Below are 7,267 nucleotides of genomic sequence, written 5' to 3'. Positions count from 1 at the left end.
AGAATTTTTCTTGTTTATAATTCTTGCCCATTTCTTTTATCCTCTCAGAGAACGCAAGCTATTCGGGCAGCAGGAGCAAGCATATCTAAATTCAACGCATTTTTTATCCTTGCCAGACCTTAGAAGGGGGTTAATTAAGAGGTTCTCAGGCTGCCTTCCTCTGGTTATAATCAGAGAAGGAAAGAGGTGGCCCCATTTACCCTTTTTCCTCCTCCATCTCTGATACCCTGACGGGGGGAGGGCTGAGAGTGTCCTTGCACACTCACAATCCCAGGAGACGTTCAAGCAACCATCAGAGAAACAGCAACTCCAAGCTGTGCTGGGGGAAATGACTTAAGGCTCACAGATAAAGATCTCCTGCCATGCAACAAATACTTTTCTGGCCTAACAAAGGAATGAGTCCTCTCTGGTAACTCAAGATTGTTACTGCTTAATACAAGGTACATGTGCTTGTGTGTGTGTGTGTGTGTGTGCGCGCGCGCGCGCGCACGCGCGCGCACGTATATGTAAATGAAATATAATCATTTTTCAGCCATTTAGAATTTAGTGGTGCTTTTGAGTATTTTACTCACAGAATCTGTTGAACTACTAGGTAGGCTCTTATAAGAATTTACCAGGAAGCTAGGCACCATTGGCTCACACCTGTAATCCTAGCTACTCAGGAGGCTGAGATCTGAGGATAGCTATTCAAAGACAGCCTAGGCAAGAAAGTTTGTGAGACTTTTATGTCCAAAACTGGAAGTGGCACTGTGGCTCAAGTGGTAGAGTGCTAACCTTGAGCTGAAGAGCTGAGGGACAGTGCCCAGGCCCAGAGTTCAAGCCCTGCAACTGACAAAAAAAAAAAAAAAATTACCAGGATTAAATACAAATAGTATATAAAAATTAATATTTGCAGCATTTCTTCTCTGTAAGGTCTATTTCCATAATTTGCAGACTCCTGTATGTGAATCAAAGGCTCTAAGAATATAACTATTTCCAACAAATTAGGACAAAGCTAGGCCCTAATCACCTCACACAAACACACACACACATCGCACACACACACACACATCACACAGTTATTAGGTCATTTATCAGAACACAATAAACAACATTGATGTTTTCAATTATTAAGGGAAGGTAGTGACTACACTCAAAAAGTTTTACCCACTAGGAGAATGTCTAAGAGGAGCAAAAATGTCTCCTTTTGCATGAATTTTCCTAAGGTCTCTGCCAGGCCCAGAGAAGCCTCACTTTTTCCAAGAGAGCACAAACTGACGTATGGGAAAAAGTTAAATAACAACACTAGTGAGCCCAGGTTTTTATCGAGTGACACAATTTGGGTTCAATTGATAGAGGGGAGGTAGGAAGCAAGCGAAACAGGCACATTCATTGCACAAATGGATACTGAGCATTGTTCTACACCAGGCACTGTTCTAGGAGTTATGCCTAAAAAAATCCCTCCCTTCACAGAGCTTACATTCTAGGTAGGAGAAGAAAACTTGGAAAATATGTAATCAAACATGTGTTACAAGAAATGCAAACAAGAAGTCTGGGTGATTGGGGTAAAGATTGGGGGGGTGGGGAAGGGCTGGGAATGTGCTTTAGGGGTAGAGTGCTTGCCTAACATGCATGAAGCCCTGGGTTCAATTCCTCAGTACCACATAACAGAAAAAGCCAGAAGTGGTGCTATGGCTCAAGTGGTAGAGTGCTAGCCTTGAGCAAAAGAAGCTTAAGGACAGTGCCTAAGCCCTGAGTTCAAGCCCCAGGACTGGGGGGGGGGGGGGAAGAAGGGGAGGTGGGGGAAAGCATTTTCGGCAGGAAAATGGCAAGTGCAAAAGGTGTGAAGAGCTTTGTGCACCTGTGAAAACAGAAGAATGGGGCTAGCATGGATGGCACCCAAGAATGGAGGAGCCACACATAGAAATGAGGGAACAGTCAAACAAGACCAGGTCACATGGGCCCCTAAAGGCCAAGGGGAGAAGTCTGGATTGCAGTTGGAAGGCCTGGATCATGGAAAAGGGTAGACACAGTCACACCTTAGCTAACATCAAAGGACAGGGGGGACCAGAGTAGAGACAGGGCAACTAGTTAATAGATTGATGCACTACAACGGTGGCTGAGACTTGAGTGGAATCAAAGGTACAGAGAAGATAACTATTCAGATTTGAGATGTCTTGGAGGAAAGACTAGCCAAGTCTACTGATTTCTTAGATATAGATGAGAGAAAAAGAGAAGGACAGCTTATCCCACGGGGGCTTGAGCAACTGAGTGAGTCTGGGCTGCTAACTGAGGTGGGGGAGGCTGAAGGAAGCATAGTTAGGAAGCTGATTCAAGTTTGGCTCTAAATCTGTGTGTGTGTGTGTGTGTGTGTGTGTGTGTGTGTGTGTGTGTGTGTGTGTGTGTGTGTGTGTGTGTGTGTGTGTGTGTGTGTGTGTGTGCTGTCATGGGGCTTGAACTTGGGCCCTTATGTTCTCCTTAGTTATTTTGCACAAGGCTGGCACTCGAGCCACATCTCTATTTCTAGCTTTTTGTCAGTTAATTGGAGAAAAGAGTCCCCTTTTGTAAAATTGTCCTTTTATGATAGCAAATATTTTGAAGTAGAGTTCATTTTGTATGTCCACTACTCTAAGAATGATATCTCACAAGTATTTCTGCTAGGTTTCCAATTCTTTTTGAAGGAAGGGGGTAAAAAGAACAAGAAAAAAGACTGCAATCTTCTGAAAAGTTAAAAATAACTTAAGAAGTTGTTTATTTCTTGTTACTGTTTCTTCTCCTCCATAATGTAGAAGACCTGGAATATGACTTTTTTTTTTTTGTCAATCTTAGGGCTTGAACTCAGGGCTCTGGTGCTGTCCCTGAGCTCTTTTTGCTCGAGGTTAGTGCTCTACACTTTGAAGCACAGCACCACTTTTCGTTTTCTGGTGGTTCATTGGAGGTAGAAGTCATGGACTTTCCTGCCTGGGATGGCTTTGAACTAAGACCCTCAGATCTCAGCCTCCTGAGTAGCTAGGACTACAGGTGTGAGCCACAAGAGCCCTGCTCAAATATGATTTTTATATTGATTGCTTGATTGATTGTCAGTTGTGGGGCCTGAACTCTGGGCCTGGGCACTGTCCCTCAGCTCTTCAGCTCTAGGCTAGCATTCTACCACTTCCGGCTACTTCCAGCTTTTTCTGCTTATGTGGTGCTGAGGAATTGAATCCAGGGTCTCATACATGCAAGGCAAGCACTCTACCACTGAGCTACCTTCCCAGTCCTCAAATATGAATTTTAAATCTACACTTTTTGGCTTAAAAAAGTTATCTTTATACTGACACTTCCTTACTTTTTGAGGTTAATCTGTCAGCCAGTGTCAGATTCACTACCTGCTTCCATAACACCCTTGTCAGCAAGTGCATTGTTGAAATACAGCATTTTCAAGAACATGTGTGTATGAAAGAAGAGATCTGCAATTGATGCTGAGTGCTCCCCTAATTTCAGTGATGACGTCATACAAGTGAGCTACTTTGGGAAAATTCTGTGGCTCCAGCTTAAGTTTACAACAGATATAATCCTGTGATGTATGTGGTGTGACAGTTTGTGGCAGAGGCTGGGTTCAGAGGCTACTTCCTAGTGAGATGGACACATTTATTGGTCTCTTGGCCTATAAGTGGAGAAAATTGTGATTTATCCCCAATCCTTTTTTTTTTTTCTATTCTCAACAACTGTGAATCAAGCTACTAGATCCTAATTTTCGATATAGGGAAATATCCAATGCCTCCAGAAAACCATTGATGGATGGAGTCTGGCAATAAATGAATAAATCCTGAAAATTGTATTTTAAAATAACATACCCACACAATGGAACCCTGGATTTTTTGAGGGGGGTCGGTCGTGGGGCCTGAACTCTGGGCCTGGGCATTGTCCTTCAGCCCTTCAGCACAAGGCTAGGCCTCTACCACTTCAGCCACAGCGCCACTTCCAGATTTATCTGCTTATGTGGTGCTGAGGAATCAAACCCAGGGCCTCATGCATGTAAGGCAATCACTCTACCACTGAGCCACCTACCCAGCCCCAGAACCCTGGATTTTTATATACATTGTAGCTTTATGTAGGTGGAATAAGTTAGTATTTCTATAGTAGTTCTCAAAATTGTTTCCAAAAAATATTGGAGTTACTCATTAGCCATTCCTTTATGAATATCAACTTGCTAGATTTCCCTTTCTCCTTTTTCTCTTAGAACCACAGCCATTACAAATTGAACTCTTGATTCTGTTTCTTCTAATGGCTACAACCAAGTGCTATACTATGGCATAGGTATGTTTTCTGCAAAAGCGTTTGTAGACACTATTATGCATAGTAACATATAATGGAATACATGTTGGATAGGGAAAGTAATACTTTGTGGTCTGATATTTAAGGAGAGAAATAAATAATGAGATTGGCCTCACTGTGTGTGAATGCCTAGAAGCCTGTATAATTTATTATGTATTTTAGATCTAGCTTCTACATATGAGAGAAAATGTGTAGTTTGTCTCTCTGAACTTGGCTTACACCTCACTTATGATTTGTTTTAGGTCCATCCATTTCCTTGCAAATGACATCATATATTCTTTCTAATGGCCATGTAAAATGCCATTGTGTATAGGTACCACATATTCTGGATCCATCCATCTATTGTAGGATATCTGGGCTGTCTCCACAACTTAGCCATTGTGAATAGTGCAGCGATGAACACGGATGTGCAAATGTTTTTATGGTATCCTGGCTCTCAATGTACTAGGTAGATGTCCAGGCATGGTATGGTTGAATTATAGGGAAAGATCCATGTTTAGTTTTTTTGAGGAACTTCCAGACTGCTGTCCAGAGTGGTTGCACTAGTTTACATTCACACGGATGTGCAAATGTTTTTATGGTGTCCTGGCTCTCGATGTACTAGGTAGATGTCCAGGCATGGTATGGTTGAATTATAGGGAAGATCCATGTTTAGTTTTTTTGAGGAACTTCCAGACTGCTGTCCAGAGTGGTTTCACTAGTTTACATTCCTGCCAACAATGCAATAGGTTCTTTTCCCCTCACATTCTTGCCAACATTTGTTGTTCAAAGTCACGATGTTGGCCAAACTAACTGGAGTGAGAAGAAATCTCAATGTGTTTTGATTTGCATTTCCTTTATGGTAAGGGATGTTGAGCATTTCCTCATATGTTTCTTTGACATTCTTACCTCTTCTGAGAAGTCTCTCCTTAGCTCCTTTGCCCATTTAGTGATGGGCTTATTAGCTTTAGGAGGGGTTTATTTCTTGAGCTCCTTGTATATTTTGGATATTAGACCTTTGTCTATTATACCTTTGATCTTCTCCCAGTCTGTTGATTGTCTTTCTAGTTTAGCAAAAGTATCCTTTGCTGTGCAGAAACTTTTTAATCTGAGGTAATCCCATTTGTCAAGTCTCTCTCCTATCTGCTGTGCCCCTGGGGCTCTTTTCAAAAAGTTCCTGCCTGTCTGTAAGTTCTAGCATTTCTCTTACTTTCTCTTGCAGTAATTTCAAAGTTTTGGGTCTGATGTTGAGGACTTTGATCCACTTTAAATTGATATTTGTGCATGGTGACAAACAGGAATCCACTTTTAGTTTTCTGAATATGGATGCTCAGTTTTCCCAGTTATTGAAGAGACCATCTTTTTGGTAGAAGAATATTTTAATGGCTTGGGTTATTGATGGAAGCCATTGGTGCAGGAAGCACCTTAGAAAAATTTCAGCCAATTGAAGGTAACTTAGCTGTCTTGCAACGTTCCTCCTCTTTTATCTCTGGAACCTCTTTCGTTAGGGACCTAAAAATACTCGACCTAACTTAAATGTTATAAAACTTCTTTGCCATAAAGAAATTTGAATTAATCACTCCAAAACTGTTGAAGATCTTTAAAAGTTTCTTGTTATTCACTAGTATATCACTGTGCCTCTGAAAAGCTTCAAGAGTTTGGTTTGCTTTTTTTTCCCTTTATGGTCACTGCAGCCCATAAGAAGAGGTGATCTATCTACTGCAAGTCTGAATGTCATTGATTATAGCATTTTTCACAGAATCAGCTTACATTTACTTTTTTAGTAGTAGTACATGACTGATGTTTTTAGTGGCAAGTGGTCCCAAAGGCAAATAAATCATGTAGAATTAAAATAGAAAAGGGCATCAGACATTTTAACGTTGTTCGTTAATGTGTTTTCACTTTTTGTTTCTGGTTTTCTTTTCAAAGACAATAGAGGCTCACTTCTGTCTGGTTATAGTTTCTTTTAACTTCAAAGCACTTTTCCATCATCTTTCATTATATTCTGATAATCACTTGTGTATAAGGTGGGTGAGGTGCTATTGCTCCCTTTTGAGCAATGATGAAACCGAGACCCAATGAGTTAATTGCAGAGTAGGGATAGGATCCAGCATGATGACTCGGAGCTGGATGTTATACCTTAGAGATCACAGGCAAATCCCTCACCTCCTGTAGCCAGTAAACTATTACTGTGGAAGCTGACTTTGAAAACATTCTAGGAACTCAGTCTGGGCTTGGAGTTTTGAAGTTCCCCTTAAAAGAAATTACAGCAGCTATTTGTCCTGGAAAGGAGTAAAGAGTTTTACATGAAGAGATAATAAAACATCTAAATCAGTAGTTTTTGGCCAGAGGCAATGTTGTCCCCATCCTGCTCCTTACCTTACCACCTCCGCCCAAGCACATTTGGCACTACCTGGAGACATTTGTGATGTTTGTAAAGGGCAGGGAATATTACTGGCATCAAGTGGGTGCCCAGGGTCCTGATAAGCATCTCACAAAGCTCAGGATAGCCCCCTAAGACAAAGGGTGGTCTGACTCGTGAAAGTGAAGGGTTTGGAGACTAAGGAGCCTCGCTTCAGACTGTTTCTCTGCTTTGGCTAATAGTCAGCTGTGGCTGGCACACTCTCAATTTGTCACAAGTACGGTCTCAGTCATCGCAATTCTATCAACCAGGGATGAGCAATCTTTTTAAAAAGAGAATTCGATAATGTGTCTCATCTCTACCCCCTATTGGGTGCATCATCTCCTCTCAGTCCTGGCTGCTTGGCTGTCACTGTCCCTGCCTCTTCAGCCAACATTTGGCTTCATTTATTTTCCTATGTTCCTCCATTCTAACCTTATAATCTTTGACGTCAAACTTACAGGGGACAGCTCCACTTTGGTCCCATATTGTTGCTTTCTGAGCTGGAACACTGGATCTGTGCAGATGAAGCTGGGGAAAGGGTAGAGTTTCAGGCCCTGGAGGCTCTACCAGGAATGATGGTAGAGGACA

This window comes from Dipodomys merriami, unplaced genomic scaffold, assembly GCF_024711535.1.
Source record: "Dipodomys merriami isolate MVZ:Mamm:240054 unplaced genomic scaffold, mDipMer1.0.p SCAF_17, whole genome shotgun sequence".
NCBI lineage: Eukaryota > Metazoa > Chordata > Mammalia > Rodentia > Heteromyidae > Dipodomys > Dipodomys merriami.
The sequence above is the reverse complement of the archived record's forward strand: the minus strand, read 5'-3'. Positions refer to the sequence as shown.